The sequence below is a fragment of the Anabrus simplex genome, chromosome 5 (genome assembly GCF_040414725.1).
Source record: "Anabrus simplex isolate iqAnaSimp1 chromosome 5, ASM4041472v1, whole genome shotgun sequence".
Taxonomy (NCBI): domain Eukaryota; kingdom Metazoa; phylum Arthropoda; class Insecta; order Orthoptera; family Tettigoniidae; genus Anabrus; species Anabrus simplex.
Window position 1 is genome coordinate 111,327,744 of NC_090269.1, and position 23,275 is coordinate 111,351,018.

The following is a 23,275-nucleotide window of genomic DNA, read 5'->3' on the forward strand; positions in this document are numbered from 1 at the left end:
CTTCAGGGTTGGTTTTATCTCGGACTCTGCGAGGGATTTCACCTCTACCACTTCAAGGGCAGTGTCCTGGAACGTGAGACTTTGAGTATGGTGATGAAACTGGTGAGGAGGGCCATTACCTCGCCCAGGCGGTCTCACCTGTTATGCTCAACAGGGGCCTTGTTGGAGGATGGGAGGATCGGAAGGGATAGACAAGGAAGAGGGAAGGAAACGGCCGTGGCCTTAGGTGCCTGGAGGAGAAGTAGGAAAATACGAAAAACCACTTCGCGGATGGCTGAGGTGGGATTCGAAACCGTTCTACTCAGTTGACCTCCCGAGGCTGAGTAGAGCCCGTTCCAGCCCTCGTACTATTTGTTTTCAACTTTCATGGCAGAGCCGGGAATCGAAACCGGGCCTCTGGGAGTGGCACATATTAACCACTACACCACAGAAGCGGACTAGTACTATAATGCTACCTATATGTTTATGTTGGTGCTGAAATCCGATTTCTTACTTTACTAATGCTGAAAGTCCGAAAATGTAATGTTATTCTTTAATAGGGGAATCAGTCTAGAAGGAAATGTTGAAAGTGATGTGATATCTATCCAGGTTAGTTGTTATCCTAATACTATGGGTTACAGTACATTGCACGTATATAAAAGACGACACTTACAAACTTGCTTGTTATCCGCGAATTTCTGCGACCACAAAAGTCACATTTTTCAAGAATGATGACATCTACACATGGTAGATTGTCTGACTGTGCTGTTTTGAACGTTTCTTCTGTCATTTCGAAGTTATTCGCGATCATGAATAATAAACAATCGGCTTTTAGCAACGGCTGATGCACAACGGCTGGTAGAGCTCCATGCGGTACTGGATCGTGACGTCACAGCGCGCCGCTTACGTCAGAGGCCGTTTCACTCGCCTTGCGGAAAGGCACTATTAAATATTTTTTTAATGGTAGAAAACAAGGCAACATACCACAATGTAATACGTTTACGTACTATTTCATTGGTGTACTTTTCAAAAAATATATTTTTGAAAATGATGCATGTTCCCAATACAGGAGTCCTCGATCTCGCCGTGGGAAAGAAATGGGGAGAAGCTTACCGGCGCGCGCTTAGAGATAATTTTCTCGGAAACCTCGTACAGTATTCTAGGGACCTAAAAGTTTTTTTTTTTTTGCTATTTGTTTTACGTCGCACCGACACAGATAGGTCTTATGGCGACGATGGAATAGGAAAAGCCTAGGAATAGGAAGGGAGCGGCTGTGGCCTTTATTAAGGTACAGCCCCAGCATTTGCCTGGTGTGAAAATGGGAAACCACGGAAAACCATCTTCAGGGCTGCCGACAGTTGGGTTCGAACCCACTATCTCCCGAATACTGGATACTGGCCGCACTTAAGCGACTGCAGCTATCGAGCTCGGTAAAACATAATTTTCAGTAGCGATGAGTGATTCCGTGATTTGTGAGTAACAGCGTGATTTCATACCGTGATTTTCTGATATCAGTGATTTTTAACAGTGACGTGATTACAATCACTGGACCGCCCATACTGCTTGTTATTTTGTAGCTTATGATCACGAGAGGCCTTGTTATTGTGGCTACCTCTCTGTGTAAATATTTATAAGATTTTCAGCCATCTTATAAATATAAACAACCTGTATTTTGCTTGCAGTACAGAAAACGATTGTTCCCAATTTACTTCTGGGAGCACAAACATATTTTTTGCATGTACATTTTTTTTTGACATAATGAAATCCAACCAATATGTCGAAAAACAAAAACGTTAGGACCAAGATTGGCAACGATCGTGTTCTGTGCCGTAACCAATTATTTGGTGCGTGCTACAAAATTAATTCCAACACATTTGTCTGGCACAAGATAAAACTATAATGATGGTAAAACTGTTCTCGAAGGTTAGACCTACCACTGCATCTTTATTTAGGTAAAATATCAATAACCACTTCAACAAGTATCGAAGCATCGTATGATCCAAAAGTAAACAGTTGTTTGTTAAAAGAAACTGAATTAATCTAAAACAGAGAAAATAAAATGCATAAATATGCCAAGGGTACATTATTATTTACACATTTTTGTTAGTATTCTAGGCGAGTTCTGTGAATCACGATGCGATTTGAACATGCACTTAAAAGTAGTACCACACTAGGAATCAACATCACAATTACCTAAAATTGACATTACTTGGGATGTCGAGGTTTATACATACTTAAAATAATTTGACTCTTAAAAAAAATTACAAATGCCCATACGGTTGGGAATGAGGGTGATGCTCCTTTCTTGATCCCATCTCTTTGCGTTTTTACCGTTACGTCAGCATATGTCGTGATATTACGGCTAATCACTGTGACGGCGTGGGAAGTAACAGCCGTTATTCTTGATTTTTAGATATCAGTGAAAAAATCACAGTTCGTGAAATATCATCCATCACTAGTTTTCATTCCCAAGGGAAACCATTGCGTTGTGTCGATCACGTCGCGAGGTTTGGGAGGGGGTTTTACTGTTCTTCAACGACAGCTTTGGCGCATGAGCATAAAAAACATAACAGGACCGAAATGTTAAGATGGAAGTTGTGTGTTCAGTTTTAAGGGTAAAGAGTGGCAAATGCGGTGGCCTACAACTTGACAATGCACAAATTTTGCTGAGATCAGTGGAACGGTATAAAATTGAGGGGCTCCGAGGAAAAGAGGTACACGGCTAATGACTTTGAGGTATTTGTATGATCATTGTACCCCGTTGTATCGCCGTCTGTTAAAGTTACGAACTTCAACCATATAACTCGTACGCATTATTTGTAAATAGGCTGAACAAAATGTCTTCTTGTCGCACTGAGAGGCTAATACGGTTAAAGCACTGGTCTTTTGACTCCAACTTGACAGGTTCGATCCTGGCTCAGTCTGGTGGTATTCGAAGGTGCTCAAATACGTCAGACTCGTGTCGGTAGATTTACTGGCACGTAAACGAACTCCTGCGGGACAAAATTCTGACACCTCAGCGTCTCCTAAAATCGTCAGAAAGTACACTCATGCTCATAAATTAAGGATAATTGCATATTGCGGTGCCACACAAGGTGGCACTACACAAAACTGGCGCTAATAGCATAGGCACATAGTGAACACAAACGATACATATCTGTAAGTCCACGGTATTGGTGATAAGTTGAGAAAACAGTCCCAAAACACATGTGCTACAAAACGCCACTGTTTCCTGCGCATTTACCCCAACATCAGTATGGGATATGATCACCATGCACACGTACACAGGCCGCAATACGGGTTGGCATACTCTGGATCAAGTGGTCGAGCAGCTACTGGGATATAGCCTCCCATTCTTGCACCAGTGCTTGTCGGAGCTCATGAAGTGTCCTAGGGGTTTGAAAACGTGCAGCGATACGTCGACCGAGAGCATCCCAGACGTGCTCGATGGAGTTTAGGTCTGGAGAACAGGCAGCCCACTCCATTCGCCGGATATCTTCTGTTTCACGGTACTCCTCCACGATGGCAGCTGGGTGGGGCCGTGCGTTATCATCCATCCGGAGGAAGATAGGACACACTGCACCCCTAAACAGGTGGACATCCTGGTGCAAAATAACGTCCCGATACACCTGGCCTATTACAGTTCCTCTGTCAAAGACATGCAGGGGTGTACGTGCACCAAACCTAATCTCACCCCACACCATCAAACCACTACCTCCATACAGGTACCTTTCAAGGACATTACGGGGTTGGTATCTGGTTCCTGGTTCACGCCAGATGAGAACCCGGCGAGAATCACTGTTCAGACTATACCTGGACTAGTCCGTGAACATAACCTGGGACCACTATTATAATGACTATGTACTGTGTTCTTGACACCAGGCTTTACGGGCTCTCCTGTGAACAGGGATCAGTGGAATGCACCTTACAGGTCTCCGGACGAATAAACCATGTCTGTTCAGTCGTCTGTAGACTGTGTGTCTGGAGACAACTGTTCCAGTGGCTGTGGCAAGGTCCCGAGCAAGGCTACCTGCAGTACTCCGTGGCCGTCTGCGGGCACTGATGGTGAGATATCGGTCTTCTTGTGGTGTTGTACACTGCGGACGTCCCGTACTGTAGCGCCTGGACACGTTTCCTGTCTGCTGGAATCGTTGCCATAATCTTGAGATCACACTATGTGGAACACGGAGGGCCCGTGCTACGGCCTGCTGTATTTGACCAGCCTCCAGTCGCCCTATTATTCTACCCCTCATTACGTTATCAATATGTGTTCGTTGAGCCATTTTCACCACACAGTCACCATTGGCACGTCTGAAAACATCTGCACACTTACTCGCTGCACCGTACTCTTAACATCCACCAACACACCTCTGCGTATTTGGACTGCTGCCAGCGCCACCGTGCGACTACCGCAGGTCAAATGCACCACATGGTCACACCCCGAGGTGATTTAAAACCGAAAACCGCCCACCATAGCGTTGCTTCACCATGCATCAGCATTATCCTTAATTTCTGAGCATGAGTGTAGTTAGTGGGTCGTAAAAACAATAACGTTATTAATAAATGCCATCCTTTTTTAAATTTTCGGTTACCTATAATGGAAGATAGGCTACCCGGTAGCTACCCTTATGAATCAGCATTTTTTACTAGCCGTGACTGAAGTAAGACCATCATAAGGATTTGTTCAAACTATTTACGTAGTTTCCAACAGGAGGTGAAGTTAATGGCTCTTCTGATATAAGGAAAGCAATGATTTTGTGATTAGGTGGTGAAGAACGTTGTATATCTCCGTACAACAAATATTCTCATAACCTTTGTGAAACAGTGTGGTAAATTTCCAGAAATATCATGGTCGTCATTCAAGCCTATCCGCAATATACGAAAAATAAAGGCTAAGTTCAGTGATTTGCGGAACCTGCTGTAGGTTTTACGGCCTATATATGTTTCCTTCTATCAGTTACTGAGATTTGTTAACAGTACAAGACGTCTTGCACTGGAAAACAGAGATTCAGAACTGGATATATTCGAGTATTTTGTCAGACCAATCGTTGATCATGGTTTCTTGTTTCTTGTAATGATATGTGTTAATTTATCTATGTAAGTTGAAGTACTGTAGTTTCTATCTTATTAAAATAACATACGAACAACAAAAAACAATAAAATCCATAGAACAACAGCCACGGAGAGTATGGCCTACCAAGCGACCGCTGCTCAGCCCGAAAGCCTGCAGATTACGAGCTGCTGTGGGGTTGGCACGGGGAATCTTGGATCTTTGGAGATATACATGTATATATAATTAATAAATTGCTTATATCAACTTCTGTTCTTTACATTGTATGGCTGTGTCTAGGATTGGTGGATGTATACGCTATATTTACGTTTTTGACAGACTGTATCAACATCAGAAGGCGAGTTGGCCGTGCGGTTAGAGCGCGCAGCTGTGTTTCGCTTCCGCGAGATAGTGGATTCGAATCCCACTGTCGGCAGCCCTGAAGATGGTTTTCCGTGGTTTTCCATTTTCACACCAGACAAATGCTGGTGCTGTACCTTAATTAAGGCCATGGCCACTTCCTCCCCATTCCTAGACCTTTCCTGTCCCATCGTCGCCATAAGACCTATTTGTGTCGGTGCGACGTAAAGCAACTAGCAAAAATAAAGAATTATATCTATTTCCGTAGTTGAATTATATCAATCAATCAATCAATCAATCAATCAATCAATCAATCAATCAATCAATCAATCAATCAATCAATCAATCAATCAATCAATCAATCAATCAATCAATCAATCAATCACCACTGATCTGCATTTAGGGCAGTCACCCATGTGGCAGATTCCCTATCTGTTGTTTACCTAGTCTTTTCTTAAATAATTTCAAAGAAGTTGGAAATTTATCGAACTTCTTTGATAAATTATTCCAATCCCTAACTCCTCTTCCTATAAAAAATGCCCCAATTCGTCCATTTGAAATCCGACTTTATCTTCGTAAAAACTTCTTATAAAAACATAATTCAAGCTTATTCTTGTACTAATGTTATTCCACGCCATCTCATCACCGACAGCTTAAAAAAAACGCGTAGTGGAACAAATCTTCTCTTTACTCACGAGTCGTCCCAATCCAAAGTTTGCAACAGTTTCGTAACTCTGCCCTTGTCTGTAATCACCCAGAAGAAATTGTGCTGCTTTCCTTTGTACCTTTTCGAATTCTTAAATGAAGTAATCCTGGTGACGGTTCCATAAACTGGAACTATACCCCAAATGGGGTCTTATCAATGACCTATACGCCCTCTCTTTTACATCCTTACTACAACCCCTAAATACTCTCATAGCCATATGAAGAGATCCATAACCTTTATTTACAACATCGTTAATGCCGTTAACCTAAGGAAGATCTTCCTTTTTTTTTTTTTTTTTTGCTAGTGGCTTTACGTCGCACCGACACAGATAGGTCTTATGGCGACGATGGAATAGAAAAGGCCTAGGAGTTGGAAGGAAGCGGCCGTGGCCTTAATTAACGCTAATCGCATGCTAATCGCATGGAGCTAAGTCTGGACTGTATGGAGGATGTTGCCATACCTCCCACTTGAATCGCTGCAGCAGTTCGGAGGCTTGGCGAACCGCGTGAGGTGCTGCATTATCGTGCAAACAGGATATCGGTGGACGACGATTCTTAAACGGTGAGGAGGTGAAAGCAGCTGTCTCCAGGTGGTTACATAGCGCTAGAGGTGATTTCTACGTATTCGGAATCGAAAAGTTGGTTGACTGTTCCGAGAAATGCAGTCTCTTGGGGATTATGTGGAAAAGAGAACTTACCTTGTATGTTGTCAAAGCCGCGTTGCCTATGTGTAGGTGGTTTCATAAATGGCCATAGCTTGAAAGTGTAATTTACTTTTTTGATTAGCCCTCGTACATTCTGAATTTGTTCTTTTAAAAAATAAGGTGTGCAGCCAGAATCGCAATCCGGTTGCTGCTTGAGGTGGTATTGGAGAAAAGGTTGGAATGTAAAGACAACAGGCAAGAAGTTTGTTAAGTAGAGGGTGACGGGGTGGTTAGTATTAGAACAGCATCAAATAACGTTGGTGCTGGAAATCGAGCCAATTCTTCTAGCCAAGGGGAAGTGGTCTAATCATTAAACTATTCTACACGTCCAGTATCGCTTATCGTCGGAGATTTCATGTGAACTGTTCTCAACACGAGTAAGACGGTGAGACAGTCGCACATTAATATTGACTCTGAAGTTCTCTTGAAGTGCCGGACTGAATAAGTCCGATGGTAGAGCGTTGGCCTTCACAACTCAAGTTTGCGGGTTCCATCCCAAATACGCCAGCCTTGTGTCAGTAGATTTACTGGCACATAAAATAACTCCTTTTTATTACAACTTGCTTAACTCACACCGACACAGATAGGTCTTATGGCGGCGATGGGATAGGAAGGGCCTAGGAGTGGGAAGGAATCGGCCGTGGCCTTAATTAAGATACACCCCGGGCGAGTTGGCCGTGCGGTTAGAGGCGCGCTGCTGTGAGCTTGCATCCGGTAGATAGTGGGTTCGAATCCCACTGTCGGCAGCCCTGAAGATGGTTTTCCGTGGTTTCCCATTTTCACACTAGGCACATGCTGGAGCTGTACGTTAATTAAGGCAACGGCCGCTTCCATCCAACTCCTAGCTGTTTCCTCTCCCAACGTCTCCATAAGACCTATTTGTGTCGGTGCGACGTAAAGCCATTAGCAAAAAAAAAAAAAATGATACAGCCCCAGCATTTTCCTGGTCTGAGAATGGGAAACCACGGAATACCATCTTCAGGGCAGCCGACAGTGGGGCTCGAACCCACAATCTCCCGGATGCAAGCCCACAGCTGCGCGCCCCTAACCGCACGGCCAACTCGGCCGATAAAAGGACTCCTGAGGGGGCAAATGTCGGTGCCTTCGCGTCTCCTAAAACCGTAAAAGTAGTTAGAGGGACGTAAAACCAAAAACATGATTTATTATTATTTGTTCAGTGTCCAGAGGCTCCATAAAATAACAATTTCTGTCAGTTTCTTCTTTCAAAGTACTTGAGGCCGATGACCAGAAATGTCTCAGTCTCATGATATGAATCATCAGTAGTATGGTTGCGGGAATGTTGAACCCAAATCTCGCCTAAAATGTACTGTATAATGGTATGAAATACTGGCTTTGAGCCACGTGTTGCCGTGGCGTTATTCTGTAAGTAGAGCTCTCCTATTGGAGTCAATTGAGTTGTGTCACGCAGCATCAGCAGTAATTTACTGGGGATTTGTGGTCGTACGCCGCATCGTTATTTATTAGTTTCAGTGCCCTGTGCATTATTATCCTCTGAACTTACAAATCATTCTGATTTACACGAAAGTTAGGGAGCAGCAATATGCATGTGACAGATTTACTTCCCAACGCAGGCGCACACACCGAGCAGAGTGACTTCGACTCTACAGCTTTGCATTCGGGAGGTGGTAGGCTGGTCCCACGGTCGATTGTCCTGAGAATGGTTTTCCGTGGTTTTCCGTTTTCCTCACCTGAAGCAAATGCCGGGACAGTTCCTTTTATAGGTCATGGCCACTCCCCGTTTCGCACATTCTTCACATCTCAAATCTCCTCAACACATCTCCTGGCATGAGAGAGAGCCATCCTATAGGAGGCCCGCCCTACCCCATCAGGGCATGGAATAAAAATAAAATAAAAAAGTGAACATTAGAGAGAATGCCTGGTTGTCAGAAGGTGAAGGATCACTGTATGTAAACAGGCTTGGGATTCATACGCAGCGCGTACCTTAGCCGCCTGGTTAGTAATTCATTTGAAATAGGGCGGACCACAGCTGGGGAATGAAGCGCGTTTAAAGACATTCCATTTTCTAGAAAAGTAGTCCTCGGATTTTGAAAATAATTACACTTCTGAATTTTCAATGTCCATGCCTCTAATGCTCTATGTAGGAAACAGTGTAGTTCCATTTAAAAAGAAACAAAGTGCCGTTATCTCGGCTGTTATTGACACTCTGAAAGAGTATTGCAAGTTGAGTTATGAAGTGTTGGTAACACTACTAAACGTCAAAACAGATTTTCTATATCTTTAATGGTTTACGGGTTTACGTACGAGTTGTTAGCTGACCCGCTCGTTTGTATATAAAATTACAATTTTGTCCGTACACTTCATATTTTTATCTAATTTTTTGGTTGTATCTGGGATTAGACGTACTAAAGTCTAAAGTGGCTTCAGTTCAGTTTCTGTTTGTCTGGATATTTGAGTGAACATGGTGGGAAAACGGGTTGACAGAATTTCTTGAAACTCGATATTTAAGTTCAGAGATATCCGGAGAATGTTCGTGGCTATATATTATTTAATTACTACTGGTATGCAGTGGCGTATCAACGTTAGGGAGGTGGTGGGGGTGATTAATGTTTTGACCAAGACATGAAATGTCAAATATCTCCGTTGACATCAACTGCACCAAACAACTACGCATATTAAAAGTTATGTAAAATATAATTTTCGACCTCTTATGTTAACCATACAAGGAATAACAACGAAGATAATAAGATTATTATATTTTTCATTGAATTTCCGACGTCTGCGGATATATGAATTATATAACAATTGGGATAGGAAATTTAATTTGCAATCCTTTATGTGTGATACATTTTACCATGCGAGCTGTAATAGTGGAGATATTTACGAATTTAAGTTTTTATTGCTAAGTCCGGCTCCTTAGAATGTTCAGCGTACTCTCATTCTTTTCAGAGGGCCCTGGGTTTAATTGCCGGTCGGGCGAGGATTTTAACTGTGTATGGTTAATTATCTGGCTCTAGAACTAGGTATTTATTTTCGTCTTAATACATTTTTCGTCTAATACACCTAATACACCGCACAACCAAACGCCAGATAGACATGCATTAGTGAATACATCCCTCTACATAGAGTTGACGTCGAAAAGGGAATCCGGCCGTAAAAATGGGCCATATCCACATCAAATTCCGTCTCCAGTAAATAGGGAATAAGGCGTTTGGCTCCATGGCTAAATGGTTAGCGTGCTGGCCTTTGGTCACAGGGCCCCGGGTTTGATTCCCGACAGGGTCGGGAATTTTAACCATTATTGGTTAATTTCTCTGGCACGGGGGCTGGGTTTAGGTGTTGTCTTCATCATCATTTCATCCTCATCACGACACGCAGGTCGGCTAAGGGTGTCAAGTCGACAGACCTGCACCTGGCGAGCCGAACATGTCTTCAGACACTCCCGGCACTAAAAGCCATACGCCATTTCATTTTTTCAGGGAATAAGGCGAGGAAGAAGAAGATTGCGAGCATCGCTGGTGTCGTCATGGTAACCAATTAGCTGACAATAGTGGTGATTGTTTTAATAAGCTACAGATCCGTATACTCATTAGCCACTGCTAATTAAAAAGATAATTAAGACGACTATTGAAGTGAGAAGAAAAACGCGCATGATCAATCGAAGAATGAAGAAAAAAGGAATCATAGACGAGGGAGATCAGAATTTTGGACATTGAATATTCTAACATCCGAGCCTGAAGGAAACAAAATATAATGGCATTCAATGTCATAAGTCCCTGAAACTTGTCAACAACGACATTGTCCTGACGGTCTATTATTGCACTGAGGTGTGCTGCCACTCATCTCAGCTACATGGGGTTACTGCTGCACTTATACAAACAGTAACCCACCAGCGACGTGTACGACAGGTTCTAGCAGTATACTGGTCATCGGCCTTGACTACTTTGAATGTAGTTTCTGACAGAAAGTGTTATTTTACGAGGTCTCCGGCCTCTGGAAATTGAAAAAAAATCAGTTCCCACAGCGCCGTCTGCTTTGAAGTCAGACTTAATTAGATATTGCTACGTGCTCGAGTGATAATCAGGCCTGTCGTAGCCCCGCTCGGTATTTCATAGAAGGGATGAATGAGTCAGGTCGAGGACCACCCAGCCGGCCTGGGGGGTGGGGGGAGGGCATGACCGGTCTCTATTTGTATCGTGCTTTTCGGCTGGATTCCCCATGGGCCTTCTTGAAGGCGAAACGAGAATGTTCCTTCTGTAGACGCATCATGAAGATTTTAGTACTTCATCAGCAGGGATATAAAGGAGGAGGCTAGTCGCGAACAAAAGAGTTGGGAGTCGGACAGCAGTAGTGCTGGCTGTCGTCAGAGTTGTGGGTGTTAAGCGTTTCACCAGAGGGAGTGTCGTCGTGGTGAACTGTTGGAGAGGATTGCTGGTTAGCACTGTTGTCGTTATGTTGTGGAGCTGGTAGTAGTAGTTGAAGCATGACGAATAGAATACCAAGTGAGATCACTCACCGAGTTCAAGCGCTCTCCCGCAGAGCGGCGCTAGTGGAGCCTAACACCAACGCTACACGGTCAGCTGATTTAATGGAAATGACATTGATACGCAAATAATCAAATACAACACACGAATAACACTGCCAGAGAGTTATAAATACTATTATCGGTCCGCACGAAGAAATATCTTTGAACTTTAATAAGAGAACACACGAAATAAAATGAAACATTACGAAAAGCGAAAGCAATATTGTGCTTTACATACTTAAAGAATCCTTTTTAAACAGAGCAAATTAAACATACACCAGACTGAAAATAACACTGCCACTTTTCTCAAATAAATTAAATGAAGTAAATTACCCACCAAAACTTGTTCGAGGTCACTGTCGATAGTTTACGAGTAGGCTTAGCAGCTTGTTGTCGTGCTTGCATTTCTCTGCGGATTTCTCCCGCTCTGAAGAAGAATCGGCACTACAGTGAGAGACCAGTTTTGGAATAATATCCAAAGTGTGTTCAGTACAACAGCCAGCTCCTGATGGCACAACTAAAATCGCCTCTATCTAGTCAAAACTCGTAAAAAAAATATAGCTCCACATTAAATTGCATCTCTTCTCTTAGTTTAACCTCATCGAATATAACTATCCCGTACCGTTTATTCTCGTTCATTTCGTCCTTGAAATAATCTGAAATAGCACTTAAGCAATGAGGATTTACACCATAGGGACATTTAAGTCCTTTGCAGAGTTTCCTCAAATGGCTTTATGGGGGAAGAGGTAGCAAATTATGCCTATATCCTATCCTTTAGCCAACGGCCGTAGCTGTGTTGAAACACCGGATCCCGTGAGATCTCCGAAGTTAAGCAACATTGGGCGTGGTCAGGAGTTGGATGGGTTGCCACGCGCTCTTGGTGAGGGGTAAGGGAATTGAGGAGCGGAAAAGAACTGGCCACCCTACCGCACGTAAACTCCGGCTGAGGAACACCTCTGCGGAGGTTCGGACCTGCCTTCGGGCAGAATAACCCTTACCTACCTATACTCTAGGTGATGTTATTCTAAGTACAGTAATAAACTCTCTAAAAGAAAATCACTACTGTACCTCATACTATTGGGAGATTTTACTTGACATTTCTTTAACACAGTGCAATAATTTTCTGCTTACTACGAAATTTACAATCTATAAATTGAAATTCGGTGTTCTTAACCTGCCCCTGTAGGAAATTAATCCTAGGTTTGGCTGGGGAAAGACTGCATTTAGCTCGCATTAAATTACGAGTTGAATTCTTTAGTTGATTTCTGAGAGACAATATTATCTCTTTGGCATCGGTAAGAGAACTAGACTGACCCTGAATTTGCCTACAACTAGGCTGACCTTGAATTTAAACTTCACCGCCTACTGTTATCACTGCTTCACTCACTTCGTGATTCTCGTTCCTTATCCTCTTGATACTGTCCTCACTCCTTTTGCTACTGGGTGCCTTTCGCGATTTTACCTCAGTGAATAGGTATTTCGGTAAATTTGAAAATATATGAGGCACCGCTCCTGCTTTTCTTTTCCACCCCAACGTTTTCACCATTCACAGCGAAACAGTCCGCCTTTATAATTAAATCTGCCTAAAAATGCAGGTCACATATTCTGCTTTTGGCCGACAATTGCTTATCTTTCCGCGGAATAACTCTAGCCCACTTCGCAAACAGATCATTTCCCTTTGGCGGTGTAAAATATCGTCTACCATCGCGCTTCCTTCTGTAACCCGATTTACAACCAGGGACGAAACAGTACGACATTTTCTCGAAATAATAGAAAACTAGTTGATTGCACACACGAAGCACTGCACGGATACTAACACGGACTTCCAGAAAATATTAGAACAAAGTAATAGGCGTTAAAATTATCACCACGACTTCACGTACGCTCGCTGTACCTTTGCCGGCAATTGGGCGCACGTGTCGTTGCAGTTGGATCGTTGAGACTGCAGCGCCACACTCCGACAGGACCACCAACTACAATCTAAAGAGAGCGGAGTGATCACACTTGGTATTCTATTCGTCATGCTTGAAGTGAATGAGCAGTACTAGTGCTCGTCGTGGTTGTCGTCGCTGGCTGTATTGGAGGAATACGACGGAGAGTATTGTTAAATTGTGGTCGCTGTTGTTTATTGGTGCTGCAGGGGCGTATTCTCCTTGAATGCAAGGCATTCACTACATGCGTTATGATAACACAAAGAACTGTCTGATGTACGATTTTAGGTTGTTTTAAGTCAAATATTAACGATTTCATCTCTCAGAAGTTCAAAAGGTCCGCGCAACTGTACTAGTTCCGTTCCTTGACTACGTGTGGTGCTGGTGTAGTCTCGCCGTCTACTCCTCTCTAGGAAGAAAGAGACAGCATGGCGGAGTTAAGGATGCAAGGCATTCAATCTTAAAATTGCATTCGGTGGCAGACGTAGTTCTGAAACCCTCCGAACGATGTCGCTGCAATTGAAACTTGGTCAGAATTTGTCACCCCATACTCGTGCTACCCTCTGCCATCTGTTAGCAACTTGGAGAAAGTCGACATGTTTACAGCGAACGGGACCCACAGATTATCCCCCAGCGAGAACCCAACGTGACGAAACTGACCAATGCCACTGAGGTGACTTTCCTCCAGTGCTTCAGTTGTGGCTAACTAGTGAGTTAATTCATTGTGTGTTTTGATGATTAGTGAGTTCATTCTGTGTGTGCTGTTCCTGTGCTATTCGTCGTTTTCGGTCTTTTATTATATTTTGCGCTTATTGTGGTATTAACGATGGATGAGTCTAAAACGGATATAATTGTAAATCAGTTTACTGGCCGTTCGTTTGATGAAAAGATTCAACGGGAGACCTCTACCTTCCCTCGTATATTTCTTCTTTACCGGGCGAGTTGGCCGTGCGTGTAGAGGCGCGCGGCTGTGACCTTGCATCCGGGAGATAGTAGGTTCGAATCCCACTATCGGCAGCCCTGAAGATGGTTTTCCGTGGTTTCCCATTTTCACACCAGGCAAATGCTGGGGCTGTACCTTAATTAAGGCCACGGACGCTTCCTTCCAACTCCTAGGCCTTTCCTATCCCATCGTCGCCATAAGACCTATCTGTGTCGGTGCGACGTAAAGCCCGTAGCAAAAAAATTCTTTTTCTTCTTCTTCTTAATTTGTTTACCCTCCAGGGTTGGCTTTTCCCTCGGCTTTTCGGACTCGGCGAGGGATCCCACCTGTATCGCCTGTATCACCTGGAGCTTCAGACTCTGCGTCGGGGACAAAACTGGAGAGGATGACCAGTACCTCGCCCAGGCGGCCTCACCTGCTATGCTGAACAGGGGCCTTGCGGGGGATGGGAATATTGGAAGGGATAGACAAGGAAGAGGGAAGGAAGCGGCCGTGGTCTGAAGTTATGTACCATCCCGGCATTTGCCTGGAGAAGTGGGAAACCACGGAAAACCACTTCCAGAATGGCTGAGGTGGGAATCGAACCCACCTCTACTCAGTTGACCTCCCGAGGCTGAGTGAACCCCGTTCCAGCCCTCGTACCACTTTTCAAATTTCGTGGCAGAGCCGGGAATCGAACCCGGACCTCCGGGGGTGGCAGCTAATCACACTAACCACTACACCACAGAGGCGGACTCTCGTAAATTTAAAAATAGAAAACAAGAATTGTGTACGCACGTTCAATCCAGGAACTTACAGTAAAACTGTTTGGCTCGAGTTCACTTACATGTAATTAGGGTGAGTAGAATTGAAATTTACTTAATACATTGTGTTAACTGCATGCTTACTAGTTGCATGCCTCAGTGGAGATTCCAGGATACGCCACTGATGTGCTGAGTGTTTCGCTGTGTGGAGCGGTCACGTGAATTGATTGTGTGAGTGACGGACCTCTCTGGAGTCGAGCAAAGGAACAGTCGTCGTGCGCCGTGATTGCTACAGATGTGTGCGTGAAACTGTTGAGTGGAGTGACTAAGGGGGCTGTCACACAGGCTCGATCGAACGACTGCGATCGACCGACCAAGAAAACAAACCTACAGAGGGCAGTGGCACCAGTCACACAGCATCGATCGTCAGCGATCAACTACGAGCGATGAAGATCGACTGGTTTGTAAAAACAAACGTGTCCGTTTTTCAGTCGCAGTCGTTCGATAATGGCGGACGCAACATAGTCATCTGTTGATGAAATCGAAACATTAATTTGCTTAGTGTATGAAAACAAAGTGGTGTATAATCCTAGACTCCCTGGATATAGTAATAGGGAGACCGTGAATTTTGTATGGCATTCTATAGTGTGGAGAATTGGGACAAAAACTGGTAAGTAATTATTAGATTTATTACGATTATCTTATGAATAGTGTTATCTTAGATTATTTATTGATAAAGTATATTATACGGAATAGAGTGGTAAAATGAGTTACACTAGGAGAAGTAGTAATTATCATTCTTGTAACTTAATTGAAGAAATGTTTGGAAAACATAAGCAGTGCTTTCCTAACCTCCATCTCGTACCTAATGAAATGAATACCATTGTTTGCTTTAATGACAAATAAGTGTAGGCCTATGCCATAAGTAGGCCTACTACATGTATATTTTCTTTGTCACAATATTCTGATTCATTGTTTCAGGAAAAAGTTGTGCCAAAACATGGCAAATTCTGAGGGCTGGATATCGAACTTGGAGAGATAACATCCTCCCTCTCCTCCCAGGTTCTGCTGTACAGAAAACATAAAATGGGTCTACTTCAATGCCCTCAACTTTCTGGAACTCTTCATTGCTGGAAGAAGGTACAATTCTGTAATATTTATTTTTAAAAGTAGGCCTACATTACAGACCAGTGTTCTAGTTGTGAAAGAGTGAGGGGAAGATTCAGTCTGTAGGCCATAAGTTCCACCCATCTGTTCATTAATTTATTAGATATAACTGAAAGTAATATAATATAATCTAACCTAGCAATCATCTTACTAAAATAATTATTGAAAGTAACAATTTCTTAAACAGAAGGCTTGTGTCCAGACTAAAATGTAGCTCCAATTTAGAAGAATTGCATTAATATGTTGTTCATTTTTTTCAGTTCTATAACAAACACATCTATGGAAGTGGCACCTGGTGTATGAGAGCCTTTTCACCAAGCTGAAATATAGGAGGAAGAAGCAGAAATAATTTGTGTTGGAGGGGTTTAACTCCTACAGTTCAGAAATTACTGAAGGGACTTCAACTTCCAGTCCAGTGGCTTCTGCTTCTACAAACAGCTTTGCCAGCAGTTAAAAATAAAAGAAACAGAAATGTGAAAGTGACAGTGATGTGTTAAGTGAATATTTAGAAAAGATACTGAAAACTGAAAAGAAAATATAATCAATGTTATTTTTAGTGTCTTCATGATGACATGGAAAGAATGAGTGAACTAGGTCGAAGGGTTTTCAAAGTTAAAATTCAGAAACTGTTGTATACAGTGTTAGACCAAGAAAGAATCTAATAAAATTTATGTTCTTGAGAAATGTTCTACTTTTTAAATTAAATCATTTTTTGTTATACTTATCTATCAATATTTATTGGAATACTCAGTGAGTTATGTGTATTAGGACCTGATGGGAAAGAACCTTAACTCCAATTTTTATTAATTATTAGCATTATTACAACATCTTAATTTGTATATTTTATGTGGTAGAACGGGTATGGTTTACAAGGAAAGGAGTTTTTGAAATACATGTAGTAGGTCCTTTCTGTGTGTATGTAGTAAGCAGTTGTAAAGCACAGGTGGTCTGAAACCAGACCAGCGTATTGATAGTTCTGTCCAAGAGCTGACTTCCTTCTTACGGTATACTGTTGATCACAACTGCAAACTCATTGCACTAGGTTTGTACAGCACAGGTGGTCTGAAACCAGACCAGCGTATTGAGACTTCCTTCTTACGGTATACTGTTGATCGCAACTGCAAACTCATTGCACTAGGTTTGTACAGCACAGGTGGTCTGAAACCAGACCAGTGTAAAGACATTAGTAGTTTTATCCAGGAGCTGACTGCCTTCTTACAGAATACTGTTGATCACAACTGCAAGCTCATTGCATTGGGTTTACTGCATCTGTGTTCAATGTTGCTTGCTATACTGCCATCCTGCGAGAATACACATCCTAAATACCTATTTGAAATTATCTACCTGTTCCAGTTTTGTATTCTCAACCTGACATTCAGTTCTATTTTATCTCCTCATTCCAAGTACTCTCCTGCCATTGTACCTGTCTGCACCAGCAATCACTACTTTCATGTCTGTTACCGTACTTATAATTTATTAATAACATATAGGCCTATAGAGGGCATCAAGGTAGACTGCTTATTTTATTTCTTGTGCTGTAGATCCATTAATATTAGATTGCACAGTTTCAATAGACCAAGTTGTTTGCATAGGACAAAATTCTTACTACAGTTATACCTGACAGAATCCCTCCCTGCCACCTTATAACTTTGTAACTTAGGTAGCCTTTATCTCCTTATTCCAAGTACTCTCCTGCCATTGTACCTGTCTGCACCAGCAATCACTACTTTCATGTCTGTTACCGTACTTATAATTTATTAATAACATATAGGCCTATAGAGGGCATCAAGGTAGACTGCTTATTTTATTTCTTGTGCTGTAGATCCATTAATATTAGATTGCACAGTTTCAATAGACCAAGTTGTTTGCATAGGACAAAATTCTTACTACAGTTATACCTGACAGAATCCCTCCCTGCCACCTTATAACTTTGTAACTTAGGTAGCCTTTATCTCCTTATTCCAAGTACTCTCCTGCCATTGTACCTGTCTGCACCAGCAATCACTACTTTCATGTCTGTTACCGTACTTATAATTTATTAATAACATATAGGCCTCCAGAGGGCATCAAGGTAGACTGATTATTTTATTTCTTGTGCTGTAGATCCATATAAACAATGAAAAACAAAGATGAAAAATTCATTTGTAACTATTTTGACAGATGTTTCCACCAAAGTTTTGTAGATTTTAATCTACAACATAAAAAACTGTATTTTGTGTGATGTAATATTAAGGGGATATGATGGCAGAATATGTACATTATTTATAAAAAATATATTCATATGACAGTTACATGCTTGTAATAAAAGGTTGAGTAGATTAATTACCCTGTAAGTCAATCCAAGATCTTACAAGGCCCATACACCCTACTCTGTCAAACATTCATTTATATAATTGGTATTTACAAACAGTTTTGACAGGCAATGTAAGATATAGCAAAATTAAATCATTTACCACCTGAGGCCTAAATAACATTTTACTGTAGACGGCAATAGTAGTCTATTTAGTTGTTAGAAAGGCATACTCTTCACTTCTAAAAATAGAAGGCAAGGTGCTTGTTATTAGCACCTATTATTTTTTGCAGTGGTTGGTTCTCATTTTTGGTGAAATTGAAGGCAAAGTTTTCATTTTCCTTGAACTGATTCATAAGGAAAGTATTTCAGGATGGATAGATAGGCTTGGTCATGTTCATATCAGTAAAGAAGTTACATATGAACAATACACAGAAAGGCAAAATCAACATTGAGGTAAGAAAGAGAGTCCTACCAGACCTTTGCGGAAAAAGTTGTTACTCTGTACCAAGGAGTTTACCAGTAACTTGGATGGAAGTGCAGGATTTATATTAATTGGCTTATTATTGCCAAGTGAGCAATTAGATCAGCTTGCCAGTGCAAAGTTTGGGGAGACAGTACTTTATGCTTAGTGATGAGGGTAATAAACAAGACCTTGTGTGTAATTTACATGTAGTTTTGACAAGTATCAGTCTATTACACTGCCAACGTACTTATTAGAACAATATTCCAGAAGCTTTTCCTATAGTTATTAAGCTAGTGTACAGAGCACTAGCCTCACCTGAACTCCTCAAGAAATGTACACATATGTGAATACACAGAATCCTAAAGAGAATTTACTTTGGAAGAGATGTCCATAGACAACCTTTCTTCACAGCCATTTGGTAAAATTAGCTGCTTTCGAAGCTGCTGTAGTCTTCAATGATATAAATTAAGACAGGATTGTCATTCTTGCAAAGTTTGGATATGGACCTGGATTCTTTGCACAAAACACCTACAGAAATTCAGCAACATGCTTGTCATGAAAGCAATATGATACTATTCTGAACATGGCACAATAACAAAGAAGAGGAGAGGCGACAAGAGATTTGCAGAGGATCATGAGGGAGAGAAACAGTGTAAGGAACTCCATTGCTTTTATCATTTTCACAATATTCAGAGCATATGTGCATTTTTCTTTCTTTCAAAATTATTTACAGGATTGTAATGAAACTTGACACACTATTTCTACATTAGGTAATGTAAATTTTGACTGGAAGCATTTCTTGATATGTCTATTATTTTGGTACCGGTAGGTGGGATCTCACCAAGTGGTATGAAAAAAAAAAAAAAAAAAAAAAAAAAAAAAGCTGTTAACCTCCATCTAATAAACACCTCAAAATATCATTTGAAAAGACAGTAATTATGCCCCAGGATCCAGCATCATTAAAACAAATAAGCATAAATGGTATTAGTCTTAATATTTGAAATACAATGAGCCACTTTTGTGAGGCTTTTGTTGGAATTTTCACCCTGTCAAGAATTCTGGCTGTAGTGCTCTATGAATGGCATAAAACCTTTGCGGAAAAAGTTGTTACTCTGTACCAAGGAGTTTACCAGTAACTTTACCAGTAACGGAACAAATCCACTGATGTATTGTGAGCAATCCTAAATCTGTATGAGTCACCGATGTCCAGAAACCTGTAGGCCTAAATAAATATATTTCCACTGTTGATGGTAGCACCTTCAAATTATGAATTCAAATTGATGTACATAACAGTTTTCAGTCCTTTTTATCAATACTTTATTAGAATCCTGCAGAATGCCACTAATCTTTTATTTGATATATTTTGCCACGGACATACAGTAGTTGTTTCGAAGGTGAACATCACTTTTGACTTTAAACCTAAAAAAATCGTTGTGAATATTGAATTTAACGATAGTGTCAGCCTTTCCTCAGAACTTATACTTTTCCTGTAATTTGTTTGCCTGATGTTTATTATTGACTTCATTTTTTCCTCTAATTCCTTATACCGTAATTATTGATGGGCATTCGGTACTAGTTCCGCAACGAAGGCACACTTGGGTGGAATTCTCCATGGCTCTTTACCTTGTCCACTGCGATCGTCTGGTTCTTTCCTTTCTCCTAATATATTCATAGGTTAGAATCATATTTCCACCCGAATTATCGCTTTCACAACACATTCTTTTTCTCTCGTGAATATGAATACATCTGTAGCCTGTACGGTACTGGGCGGGAGTATCAGCTGTTTCCGTGCAGTCGATCCCTCTCGATCGATGAGCAGTGTGACAAGGTAAATGAATTTAGTCGTTAGTACTCGATGCCAGTTGGTCGCTCTTGATCGTTCGATGCCCTGTGTGACAGCGGGCTAAGAGTGCGAAGTGAAGTGAAAGGTGAGCTGTCAATCAAGACTACTCAAGGGATCGTTGTTCCAGGTAAATACTAGACCAAGCGACCTGCTGTGAAGAGGACCAAAGCCTTTGTAAATAGCCACTAATTAGGGAACTGTTGTCATCCATTCTCAAATATAATTCGGTGCGTGTGTATGTGCGTGTACTAATTGGGACTTCCTGCATTATATTAGATCGATAAAACATACTGTGTTTATTTCGTAACAATAGGTACACTCTAAGTAACGATAGTGAACAGTCTAAAAATAACTTAGCCCTGTTCACCTTCTCTGTCAAATTTCATCTCTCCCGTCGGCCTATACATTAATTACCATCTCAAAACTTTATTTGTCATTAGTCTCTACAGAGTTCTCCTCCATATTCAACAGGCACTATGCATGAATTGAATGAATGAATGGCTGCATGAATAAGTGGATGAATTGATTAATTAATGAATGATTGCTTGACTGAATTGTATTCATGCATGAATGGATGAATAAACACTTCTCTCCTAATCACTGATACCCACCAACTGGGGAGAGAGCGTTCCTAATTGAATGAGTAGATGAACGAATGCATGGATGAATTTATGAATGAATGCATGAATGGATGAATTAAATGCATTCGGCCCATTGCTACGAAGCACCAGTAGCTACGGAGAGACTATCCCATTCAGAATGTATGAATGGATAGAATTCATGCATACATGAAAAGCAAAGGAAACTCTTCACTTCCAGAAACGGATAACCAGTAACTGCGGAGAGAACCTTCATTTTAATTAACTACCATGTGGTAGGTCGTAAACATTACTTTTACCAGAACCTCTTCCTCTAACAGAGTGTTTTCTCTGTTAAGGGTTGAACTCTTACATTTTTTTTTGTCTTAGTTCACATTCTATTTCTTCCGCGTCAACGTTTCTCTCACTGAGTGAAAGTGTAAGTATAACGATTGTTGGACTTGCACAACTACGTGATGAAAATAACTATATTCACCTTCACCATCCAGATGTATCTCGCTCAACCTGCCCTGGGTAAAAAAGTTTAATTTTTTGGCAAACCGTGAGAATTACGAAGAAAATGCACAGGCATATATCTACACCTATAGGAAATTTAATTGTAAATTCTGTATATATGCTGCTTTTTATACGACTGACAGTTTACCCTTAGATTGGTTTTATCGGATAAGACATGCGCCAGAACAGAGAAAATCCTGGAAAATTGTAAGAAATTGGAAGAAAATGCTTTTTTTTTTTTTTTTGTACAAAATTAAATGCTACGTACACTTGATCAGCTGCGTTTTTAATAGAACTAACAGTTGAGGCAGCGTAATTGCCTTCATAGGTCCCAGATACACAATTTGTCTGACATGCTCTACTGTTTTAAAAATTACCTGCTGCCTTTGTCATCTTCATCTTCATCTTCATCTTCATCACCATCCTCTTCTTCTTATTCTAGCACTTTTCCCTCACTGGTGGGGTCGCACATGCGGACCTAACCCAGTTTTAAACTCAGCCCTCACAAACGCCTGGTTCAAAAAGCTGGGTCGCATTTGATTACACACTAACGCGGCACAAAACTAATGCAGGTCGACTATATCCTCGTCAGGCATCGAGACCTGAAATACGTGTTAGACACAATGGTTTGCCATATGAAACCGTCACGATGCAACACCGACCAGTCATCTGCAAGTTGCGTATTTAATCTCTGAATTCTCCACACGCCCTCCGAACGGACCAACGAGAATCCAATATTGGCGCTTCAAGGAGATGTTGCTGCACGAATAACAATGCTGGATCCAACTGAAGGAGGCTGCTCATGATACTGCACGCACTCTTCCTGGAGCAACACAGCCAAGACGTCGAATAATAGACAAAGGTAATGGATATGGAGTGATGAGATCAAATAAGCGGTACCAAAAATGAAACAACTTTACCATGAGATTCTTGCCGGCAAGACATCTACAGTACAAGGTAATCTTTAGCGATACAAAGAAGATGATAGCTGCAACAAAAACGACGCGTTTTGCCTATCTTATAAGGGAGCCGAAATTATATCGACTCACCAAATCAAGATATCGTAAAACAGAAGACATACAGCGCTTCTCAGCGATGAAACAGGAAACTTATTGGTTGATTGGATGAAGGCAAGAGAGCGCTCAATGATCTATTTCGAAAAGATCTCAACTGAGGAATTTCCCTATACGCCAATTGTTAAAGGACCTATCAGACTTCGATATTGGAGAGGTCAAGATTGCTTTGAAAGAAATGAAGCCGGGAAAACCCACTGGCCAAGACTATCGTTTAGCATAGCTGTAGTACTCTTAACAGAGGGATGCGGCAGAATGGTTAGCACAGCTCTTCAAGCAGATCGCCAAAGAGGGTCGAACACCGACCGATTGGCAACGGAACATCACTGTTCGAGCTTTCCAGAAACCAAGTTGGATTTGTGAAGAACTGTGGCACAACCGGTGCAGACCATACTACACGGCTCTGGTTGAAAAACAACGTGA

At 41.6% G+C, this 23,275-nt stretch overlaps 1 protein-coding gene and 1 long non-coding RNA gene across 4 annotated transcripts in view; both read left to right on the forward strand.

Moving 5' to 3' along the window:
* LOC136873821 (putative phosphatidate phosphatase) overlaps window positions 1-23,275 on the forward strand; it is a 337,454-nt gene that overhangs the window by 81,364 nt on the left and 232,815 nt on the right. The window lies entirely within an intron of this gene.
* LOC137500969 (uncharacterized) lies at window positions 15,302-16,806 on the forward strand. The gene is made up of 3 exons (XR_011018301.1): window positions 15,302-15,589; window positions 15,901-16,059; window positions 16,347-16,806. It is a non-coding gene; the product is annotated as an uncharacterized lncRNA (long non-coding RNA).